This window comes from Capsicum annuum, chromosome 3, assembly GCF_002878395.1.
Source record: "Capsicum annuum cultivar UCD-10X-F1 chromosome 3, UCD10Xv1.1, whole genome shotgun sequence".
Taxonomy (NCBI): Eukaryota; Viridiplantae; Streptophyta; class Magnoliopsida; order Solanales; family Solanaceae; genus Capsicum; species Capsicum annuum.
In genome coordinates this window covers 220,951,518-220,963,163 of record NC_061113.1, presented here as the reverse complement: position 1 = coordinate 220,963,163, position 11,646 = coordinate 220,951,518, and positions in this window count along the sequence as shown.

Below are 11,646 nucleotides of genomic sequence, written 5' to 3'. Positions count from 1 at the left end.
ATAGTTGCCAAATTATAAGTCCCCGAAAACTGCGTCAAAAAATTAACAGTGCCCAAGTGCACACACAAGTGTACATGGTCTACCAAGTAATATAGTAGACTTCAAGAAAACTGAATATCGATCCCGCAGGGACTTGCTCTAACATCTATTTGATTTCAGCTCACAATTTAGATCAATCTAGTGCAAGCATAACCAAACAAGAGTTTTCAATATTTGTAAACTAAAGTAAAGAAAACAATGCGTATAATAAAGGTCTTGAGACAGTCAATAGGATCAAGCCCAGGGTTAAAGGACTTCGAACAATCATTCTACGTTATTTAACTTTATTCGTTAACTTGCTTATCTTGGTTGTTGATTTGTATGGTTAATTTTATGATCATCGTCTCCCGACCTCTAACCGTTTACCTAATTTGGACATTACATCTACATCATTGAGCAGGGATGTATTAATCCATTTAAGTTGATTAATCTATCCTCCTACATGTGAATCAAGTAAGGCTTCTAGGTACATCCCTATCCTAGATGCTAATTTGAATTCCTTATTTCATAAATAAATAAGAACCCTGCTTTATTTATCCCCACGTTCTATCTCCCTATTCCCTCTCTCGAGATCACAAGGTTGACAATATATGTATTCTAAGAGTGATCAATCCTCAAAATAATTAAAATAAGAATAAACAAACAACCAAATATGATAAGCAAATTAAACAAAATTAATCCAAAATAATAGTAGTCATGTTCTTGGCTTTAACCCTAGAAGAGGGGGTGGGAGGTGGGGGTTAGCTACTAATAGTCATAATCATCGTCCAAGTATTTGAATTCATTATTAAATTTATTAAAAATCTAAAACAAAGGGTAAGAAAACCTAATTTTTGTGTGCAGCCGCCTCCTCTCCAGTCCCAAAACGTCCAAAGATATTTTAATTGATCTCACGTGTTCCTTTTATAGCTGGGAAAAAATTATCCCACTTTTGTACTTCACCGCATCGTGGTATTATCCTCATCGCTATAAGACTATGATGCATCATAATCACATTGAGCTACTAGAAATTGACAAATGTCATTTGGTCCTTTACTATGACACGGTCTTGAGCTCCCAGGCGTCCTATTCTCGACACATTGTGTCCTATACTCTCGTTAATCACTCCAAGACTGTGTGTGATGTTTCCACTTGATTTTAAGCTTGTATGTACTTCATGTATCATTACAATCAGCTTACCATGCATCTTATAACATTAAACACCCCGTATTAAAGCTCAAAACAACACAACACTCAAGACGATGAATTAGAAATTTAACCAAGAACACTTGTTTTCTTGTCTAGACTTTAAATGCTCAATTTGAACCCAAACTCATGTGAAAGCATCTTTAAACATTGTAAGCATATACTTGTACACTTATATGCATATTTATATCATTATTAGCATGTAAAGCATATGGTTTGTCCTCTAACAAGGCTTATTAAGCTAGGATAGAAACTAGAGTGCATAAATATACCCAACATTAGTACTACATCTTACTCTTCTTATCCTAGTGCCCAAACATATAGAAACGGGAACCAAGGTATATATGAAGGTTATAGTAAGAGTCAAGATCTTCCTATTTTCCCTATCTTTATAAGAGAGTCGGGTCTTGAAGAATATCTTAATTGGGAATAGGATTGTGAAAGGATCTTCATGGATTATAATATGAGCGAGGTAGAAAGAGCTATGTGTTTCCTTATATATATACAAGGTTCGACATTGTTGTGGTGGGATATCAAAAGAAAGTTCGACCAAACATAGAGTGCCTTAAAGGAAATCGTGAGGGATGTCCATGTACCAATGGAGTATACAAAGCTTTACAATATTGATCCAAGAAGAAATGTTCGCTCCAGAAGGGCAAGCTTTTGTAGGGTTTCGGGATGCCTCCTTGTGCTAGATAATTGAAGCTATATAAACTACATCATTCCACCCATGGTTGACTATCTAGGGATACGTCGAGAGACTCTTCTTGTTCCATACTTCTTGGATGGGTATATGGTTTCCGAGAGAGTGAAGATTTTCTTCACTCGATGTGGGTACTATGAGGAGGTGTGATGTGACATCTTCCCCTTAGAACATAGATATTTATGTTTGGGTGCCAATTGGTTTGCATAACATAAGGTTTCAAATGTACAAAATTAGCCTAAGATTGTCAAGGACCAATGGGAAAATCATCTCCTTCCATCCATTCTTCCCAAATCTCAAAGAGATGTAACCACTTACTCCAAGCTTAGAGAAATTTAGAAATAAAAGTTTAAGATAAGTAAGGGAGTTCAAGGTGGAAACCTAAGAGAGGAAAATGAGAGGTTGTAAAGAGTGAAGTGAGGGGGTTGCAAGCAAACCGAGCTAACATTGTTTGTCCTTCTTTTAACAAAGACACGTGTGTTTGTACCAACATGGCAAGCAGAGGAGAATACGTACCAAAAGAGAGGATGTCCTTTGAAGATTTGACAAGGAAAGTCTTAGATACTTCCAAATCTTGTGGAGGACCTTTACACCAAGGTAACTAAGAATATTCTTATGAACTTCATGGTAACATAGCTAACTCTTATACTTTAGTACATGTGAATGATGATTGTGTAGCTAGTAGGCCATTGAGTGTGACTAGTAGCTTACCTACGTGAGTCTCATTATTCTTTAACTCTTGATGATAATGTACATGTTGTCAGTGTGGATACACTAGTTGATCCTATTGATGATCAAATTGACTCTTCTTGCAAGATTAATTTGTGGTCACCTAGTGTTGAAGCCATTATGATGAATGATAGTACATTATCTTATGAAATTTGTGTTGATCAACTTATGTGTGAAAATAGACCACCACTTGAGGATGTATGTGATGAGATTTATGAACCTCAAGCGAATGATGATATTGAAATATTGATTCGATGAATAGGAGTGACCCTTTGAGCATGTCCTTTAGTGAAGAACCTATTTTTTTCTTGGATCAAAGGGAAAACCATATATTTAAAACATCTTTGACACTTTATAGTTGTATTTTAGAGAGTGAACTTGCATATTCTAATCCTTCTTCATGGAATGCTCCTTCTCTCTTTAAGTATAATATCTTGTTTGAAGATGATGAAATTAATCCTAGTGAATTACCTAGTGATTTTGATAATGTTGATGATGTATCTCATCTTGAGGGCTATGTTATATAAAACAACCCACTATGGTGTGATGACATTCCTCCTAAAGTTGGAAATCTCTTCTTGGAAGATGGAAGTACTCTTAAGGGAAAGAAATGTGAAGGATTGAAAGGTGATCTTTGTGTTCCCATTGCCTACTCTTCTTTGAGTGTTCCAATTCTTGAAAATATCCCTGATAATGTTCTTAGAAATCATAGTGAGCATGTTCTTAAGGACACCTTAGATGAAATCAAATTTCATAACACCTTTCTTTACTCTCTATTTTTTTTGAAGCTTTTTATGTTAGTGTAGAGAGTATTCCTTTTGTTTTGGTGATACAGTTGGGAGAAAAGAGTGTAGTCTATACCCTTGTCTATGGACACTCTATCCATTTGAATCAGATGACAAATTTGGATATGATGAGTACTATACACCCGATTTGGTGTTTGGTCAAGATGATAAGAAAACTTCAAATGAGGATGTTGGTATCCTTTCCTATAATAGAAAGTCTTACTTTGGGATTTATAATCCACTTGATGGACCAATACTGTGTAAGGAAAAAATTTCCAACAAAATGAGAGATCTTTAAAGAAGAAGTGCAATGAAAAGATCTGACAGAGTTCACCATGGTATTTTTCCAATCTTGATCAAGGTTTCATTACTTTCAAGACAAACAGTGAGTCTTCTTTTGAAACACTCTTGTTGAACCCCATTTATGTGATACCATTCTTCACCACTTGTGCAAAATTGATGACCCCTTTTTTCAAAGAACGTTGTTTTCAAAGGAAAGGTTCTTTGTGCTTAAATGTTTTAATTCCATCCTTGCGTGCATTATGTGCTAAATTTTTTGAGCCAAATGACATTATTATACATAATAGCACCTTGGATGATGAATTTATGCGTGATCCATTTTTATACTACCTCTTTGCCTATGATGATGTCCATACTAGTCTTGAAATTATCTTATTAGGAGGCAGGAAAATAGTTCATTGTTCCACTTGGTTGAATAATAATGCTTTATGGGTTTATTCATATCTTTGACCCTAGAAAATCCTTGAGGATTGTTGAACCATTGGTGGTACCATTTCTTATGTGGTATCTTGAAGAGATAATGAGATAATTATGTCTTATGGCTCCTAAGATTAATGTAGTCTTACCTTCTTGGCTTATTGATGCCGTTATAACCTTTGTGGTTTCCTTATCTCTTAACATTTGTCATAGCCAATTCCTTTGTAACCTTATCAATATGTTTTTCATAATTAAAATAAAGGATCCTTGGTTATATCTTAAGTATGCGAAATCTTGGAATGATGCTATGATTATTTGTGCTAACCCTAACCCCCATGTCATGAGGAAGTTGTATTTGTTTGTACTTTCTTTGGTTTGCAAAGTTTGGATTCGAGGTTGAATCCTTTTTAAGAAGGGAAGGATGATACAAGCCAAATTGCCTCCATACCTTTGGATGGAATACATATGATGCTTGAGATGCTTGATGACTCCTTAGTCCTATTAAAAAATGCCACATGAATGAAGATTACCGTTAAGTAGGGTAAAATGACTTTGATGAGGTCGAAGCAGTGCAAAATGGGGCTCGAAAGCCCTTGGAAGGGACGTGCTCCTAAGGTGCTTTGGATCTGCCTTTAATCTCCTGTAGCATTTCAAAAGCGGGTCAAAAGAGCCACTGGTAGGCCTTTTCTTGCATTTGAGTCACTTTTGGGACCTAATTATGTAATATTTAGCCAAACTATAAATACTTGGTAGAGGCTTATTTCCTTAGTTTTGGTTGATTGATAATGATGAATTCATGAACCTTCATTGGGAGTGTTTTGAGAGCTTGAAAAACCTAATGTTGATCTTTGATTAGAAACATCGGTTGTAAGGGAGATTCAATTCCCTTTACGATCACGTAAGAGTTATGTGCTATTTGATAATCTTTAAGAGAGGTTTTTGGGTTTGATACAACCTTTGATTGCCCTTTTATTATTATATTTGTGTCTATCTTTCTATATTTGATATCCTATCCCTCTATTTTACTTTTTCGCATTTAGATTCTAGACTTCGTGGTGAGAATCATATCATTTGGTATCAGCTGAGCTTGATTTCATTCCTACAAAGTCAATCTTGGGTTTGTTATCTTGAAAATCAACTAAAAAGAGTTGACAAAATAAAAAATCACAAAAAATTGCTATTCATGTTTTAGATCTTAGGTCAAATTTTGAGTTTTTGATTCTTGTGTTTTCTTGTGTTTCTAGTGTTAGAATTGTGTTTTAACACAATATGAGTCTATAAACAAAACTTGAGTCAAATCGGAGCTCTACATCTGCATATATTGTCTATTTTGGCAGTAATCTTATTTCTTAGAGCTCCAAGAAATAGAAAACTATAGCTTATTTGTCTATATGAATGGAGTACAAAGTTGTTGCCTTCACTGCTTCAGAACTTTCTTGGGTCCAAACCTTACTTCATGAACTATATCAATGTCGATCCTCAGCTCCAAACATCCTGTGTGATAATATTGGCACAAGTTATGCTTGTGCCGCTCTCGTCTTTCATAGTCGAATAAAGCATGTTTCAATAGATTTTTATTTTTTTCCTGAAAAGACTGCCAAAGGGCAGTTACATGTTGTCCATGTATCCACAAAAGACCAATTGGCAGATGCATTGACTAAACCACTGTCCAGACAAAGACTTGAGCTTCTTTGATCCAAGGTTGGTGTATCCGATGGATCCTTCATCTTTCAGGGGAGTGTTAATGACATTGAATATTCACAAGATCAAGATAACTCCTGTAACAAATCGACACTCAATCAGAATCCCATAAAATCAACAATCAAATTAGACTAGTAATAGTAATTGATTCTCATAGAACAAATCACTTGATTTTAGAAGTTGTATGAGATTCTAGTTGTGTATATACGTATCTTTAGTCTGCAGCAAAGAAATACCTAATTTTTCTTCTGTCATAGCGACTCTCTTATACAATCCCTTTTAATTGTATCAATAAAATCAATTCGCTTAGGCCTTCACATCGACAAAATCACTTAACTTAGGATTTTATATCAATAAAATCACTCAACTAAATATATAATGTTTTGATTTAATAAATGAATCAATCTAGGTAAACTTATTTGGTTCATTTTCGGTTCAATTTTTAAAAGATTTGATCGTCAGTTTGCTTTCAATTTTAGAATCTTGATTTTTCTGTTAAACCAAGAATCGAAATTTTAGATGAATACTCAAAATTTTATGATACCTACAATTGTGACCTGAAAGCCAGTTGTAAGCTATTACAACAAACTATTAAATTCCTAATGTGCAATTTGAATTTTCTAATATCTTGAAATGAAAGCATAGTGTCGTTTGGTTACTTGTTGAGCATGAAAACAAATAAAAAATTTGACATATGCAATTCAGATATATTTTCGATTAGTTCTATTCCAGCACATTCCATTTTGCTTCCAACCCATATAATTAGACAAAAAGTAAGTTGAAATGACCCTAAATATATTTTTACATAGATAAAGGATTCAGGAACATAGGATCATGGGCAACAAAGTTTATATTTATGAGATAAATGGTAAGGTTGTTGCAACTAGAAATATAATTGGAGCAGACAATAACATCAAAATGAGAATTATCATGATATATTGATGGCTAATACATATTCAAACAGAAATAAAGAATGGCAAATGGTCTCGTGGATCCTTGTACTTAATCTGATTTGTTAAGTAGATAATTTTACATACACTTTTGTCATCTGGATCCTTTAACTCATTAAAAATGAATATTTTAAATTCTTTTTTGCATATGTGGCATTTAATTGATGATTTGGAAAAACCTGTGTTTTACATGCATTTTCCAGCGAGTGAAGTCCAAATTTTTTTACTTTAAAATACTTTTTTTTTTAAAAAAGATATAAATTAAAAAAAAAAAACCTATCTTCATCTTCAATGGCTCCTCTCTCCACCCCACCCCCACTCCCACCCACCCTCGCATCACCACCACCACCACCACCAGTCAACCATTTCAACCCCTCCCCCGTCCTCACCTCACCCAGCACCACCACCATAAGCCATTCATTCCCCTCCTCCTCTTGCCCCCATCATCCACCCCCATTCACATCTTCGTCTCCACCTTTTTACTGTCAAACACACACACGCATACACACACAGAGACATAGAGCCCACTCCATTTTTCCTCCATTTCCATTATCAAAAATTTCTCTCACCATCTGCATAAACCCCTAATTCTCTTTCCTCCTTCCATGTCCTAAGCCTCTGTCACACCCTTTTTTTTAATCAAAAAGACTGATTTTAAGTTTTAAAAGGATTTTATTATTAAATGACAAAATAAAATATTTTGTTATGAAAAAGACTTTTAACAATCAAAACTCAGAGTCCCTACTTGGCATAAATTTGGTGTACCAAGTCACCTTTTATATCCTTTTTAAAATTATTTTTCACTCTTTCAAAATTGGTCCACAAACAGAGATTCCAGTTAAGGAGTTCTGTTGATCGAGAGGAAGGTGTTAGGCATCCCTTGATCTCATGGTTCGACCATGATCACTCCGTGAACTATATCGATTAGTATGACATTATGGAGTGTATAAACTAACAAAACAGATAAACAAGAAAAAAAAACAAATCAAATAAAAATTCAAAATCAAAATAGTGTCTAGTTCAAAATATACAATCCCAAAAATAGAAAAATGCAGAAATGTAAATCCTATTCTAAACTAGTCATGGAATAAGTTTCACCCGACGTTTCGAGTCTTTATCACGCACCGTCTTCGAGTACAACTTCCTCGAGGAATTTCTCTGATAAAATAATACAAATAACCTCAGGGCATTCCTTGGCCAAATGAGTACAATTGATCCAAATGCGATAAAACAAAATCGTTCCACAATGTAACACCCCACATTTTTGGGCTAGAATATAAATCGTTGTTCCTAATTATACAGACCTGAACCCAATGATTCTATGTCTATTTATGTGTGATGATTAATTCTATAGTGTGGAGATATCTTTTTATATCAGTTGAGGTCATAAAAATCTCCTAACTCAAAGACAAGTTGAGAACACTTTCATTAACTAAATTTTAGTGAATGTTCCAGCTTAGGTCAATTTTAAACAACCATTACTCCTTGTACATAATGAGTTACATGGACTAAAACATATTAAAAGATATATCTTTGAAATTTCTTTCCAACGCATTTGGTTTCACCTTAATCCGATATCAGAGTGGAAAGTTATACCCATTTTACCTCAGCATGTCCATCTGTCAACTATGTGACGACTTGAGGTGATAAACCGTCAACAAAGTGATGACTTATCATCCCAGTCATCAGCCCAAACCAGAAATTCATCAACTTCAACTTCAAAGTGACGACTTGAGGTGATAAATCATCAACTAAGTGACGACTTATCAATCAAGTTGTCACGTATAACCATCTCAGCTACAAAAGTAACGACTTAAGTTGATAAGCCATCAACTAGTTGATAAATTATCAAAACAAGTCATCAACTAAAAATTTCAGCAACTCTTATTTAGTTTCGGAGGGGTATTTTGGTCTTTTCTTCACCTCAAATTCTACCCCTCCCACAACTTATAACCCTCAAGGGGCGTTATTTTTCTCCTATTTTATCAGTTAAGCATCTCAAAATCCTCTCATACATTCTCAACAACAAGATTATGGTTTTCTCTTAAGATCATCTCCCAAGAATAAGAGATTCAAGCCCCTTTTCAAGAAAACCAAGAAGTTGTGTTTCCCAATCTAAGAATGTTCAAGAAAAGTTAATTCTCTTTCAAGATCAAAGCTTTAAGTTATGTTTGATGTTCATACTTGGGTACTTTTCACCCATGGAGTCCAAGAATCAATTTTTAAGATTTAAAATCATGAATTTACATGTTTACAATAAACTATCTCCATGAATCCTTATGAATCTCAATTTTACATGGTGTTTACAAGTAATTGTTGTTGAAGTTAAACCTTGCAAGTTAGAATGATGATGTTTTCATGTTAAATCTCAAATTTATGGTTTAGTATTGTATCCATGTACTTAATTATATATTTTAAAGTATGTCCATGCTTTAAATTCATGACCCTCATGTGTTTGATGAAATGTCTTAGAGATGAGTTTTTTTAAAATGGTTCCTATCATGATTTTAGAGTGTTCATATGTTCCTATTGTTATTGTTATTGAGTCCTTGGGGTTATGAATACCCAAAATTTAGCTGTTTACTTAGTCTCAGCATTTTCAAAATGAGTTCAGATAGGTATGAGCATTATCAGTTCAGTCAGTTATCATGTCATTCAAACTTAGATTAAATCAATAATCAGAGTCAGTTCCTTCTTTAGTTCAACTTAGTTCAGTTCTATAATCAGTGTCAGTTCAGTTAGGAGTCGGATTCAGCACCGAGCGAACCCAAGGATGGGAGCATTGCTGTTAGTATAGGGTTTGACCCTTAGTAGCAATCCCTGAGTTACAGAACTACATAGCCAGCGTAGGTTTGAGATGTCTTCTTGCTAGTTTAGGGTTGACACATATCTCATGAGTTTTTCTATTAGTTTAGGGTTGATAAGATGTCTTTCTGCTAGTTTAGGGTTGACATAACCATTGTTAGTACCCGTGGCACGGTACTAGTACCCTTCCAACTGGGGTCATAGGTTGGACCCCGATCAGCTCAGATTTGGGGCATGTCGGTTAGATGATACCTCCCATAGTTTCAGTTTTAGTATTCAGTTTAGTTTTGCTTGTCCATAGCATACAGTTTATCAATATTCAGTTACCAGATTTTAGTATTTTAGTTTACAGACTATTTCAGAATCATGTTATATTCTTGGTCATGCATTCTTAGATTTTACAGCATTCACGCATTTATACTAGTTATTCAGTTACCTCATGCTACTTATTTAGTCAGTTATTACTCATGCGCACAATCCATGCATAACAGCCTAACCTCATCTAACATACCATTACATTCAAAGTAATGATGTCTCATATCTTAGGTTCAGACGCTCAGGTTCCCGACCGCATATAGATATTCTAGCGCATCAGCAGCAACAGTCGTGATGAGTCCTCATACTTCGAGGACAAGTTTATGTTATATTCATTTATATCAGTAGTTCAGTTAATTAGTTAGTTGAGTTAGTTAGGGGTTTATCCCATCAACTCCACTGTCATTTAGTTTTAGAGGCTTTCGAACACTTCAGACAGTCAGTCAGTTTGCCATTATTTTATTAGTTTTTAGACAATTGTTTTCTGGCAGTTGATTTCAGATTTATGACTCAGAAATGTTTTAGTATTTAAAACCTTATGGAAAATTCAAATATTCTGCACATGTTATTTTGTTATTATTATTTAGTGCTCACAACAGGTACCAGCTCATGGGTTAGCTTGTGGTCACTTGTGGCTGTAAGCACCGTGTAGCGCCCAGGGTGTACTCTCTGGGTGTTACACACAAACATTTCAAACATTCAACCATCCACAAGCCCTAAATTTTTCCTACCCAACCTACCATTTGCCTACCTATTTCGATCTACCATGATACTATCACATTAAACAACATCAATATTTGTTCCAAATTAAACCACTAACAATGAATAATAACAATCCACATTCACTATTATCAATTTTTTTCAATCCCCTAATTAAAATTTACCAGCTCTTCGATTGTCAATTCATTCTTTCTCCTTTTGATTTTCAAAATCCAAATCAAGCATCAACAACATACACACCATAAATAATCAAACATGCGAAGTACATCGATCATTCACACCCACAACAACAATCAAAATTCAAAAAAAAAAGTAGAGAATGAGTAGAAGAAATGGACCTCAATTTTTAATTGATGATGATCCTTTCGAAAAGAACCGCAACCAAAATCTCAAATGATACCTCAATAAATAAATGAACCCCAACTTCGATGTACACTCTTTTTTCTACTTTTCACCAACCCGAACCAATAATTGTGTGAGAGCGAAACCCGCACCTACTCTAGATGTATTGGGGTCTGTTTGAGTTAGTTTACAGAAATGGATTGCTGGTGGAGATGTCGATTTACTATTCTATTTCACTGGAGCTCCGGTGAGCTTGACAGTTATAAAATCAGAGGAAATGACCGGATTTTATGGTGATAGTGGTGTTTTTCGGTCGATCTCCGACGAATTTCTTCCATAATAGTAACAAGCAGTAATAGGGTATGTTTTTTGATTGATTTTCAGTGAGAAATTTGTCGGAGAATTCATAAAACTAAGGATTTCCTTCCTTCTCCAGCAACCCTCTATTTGCCGATCTCTCTCTTTCTCATTTTTTTTCTCTCTCTTTGCTCACTCTTTGTTTTCTCTTTTCTCTCCCCCAATTCTCTACTAGTTTCTCTCCCATCACTCATCCCATTTTTGTGTGTGTATACCCGTGTTTATGCAAGAATCCATTCTCCCCTTTGTATTTCTTATGGGTTTTCACTCCTATCCGAGTGTGTGCATGGCTATCTAT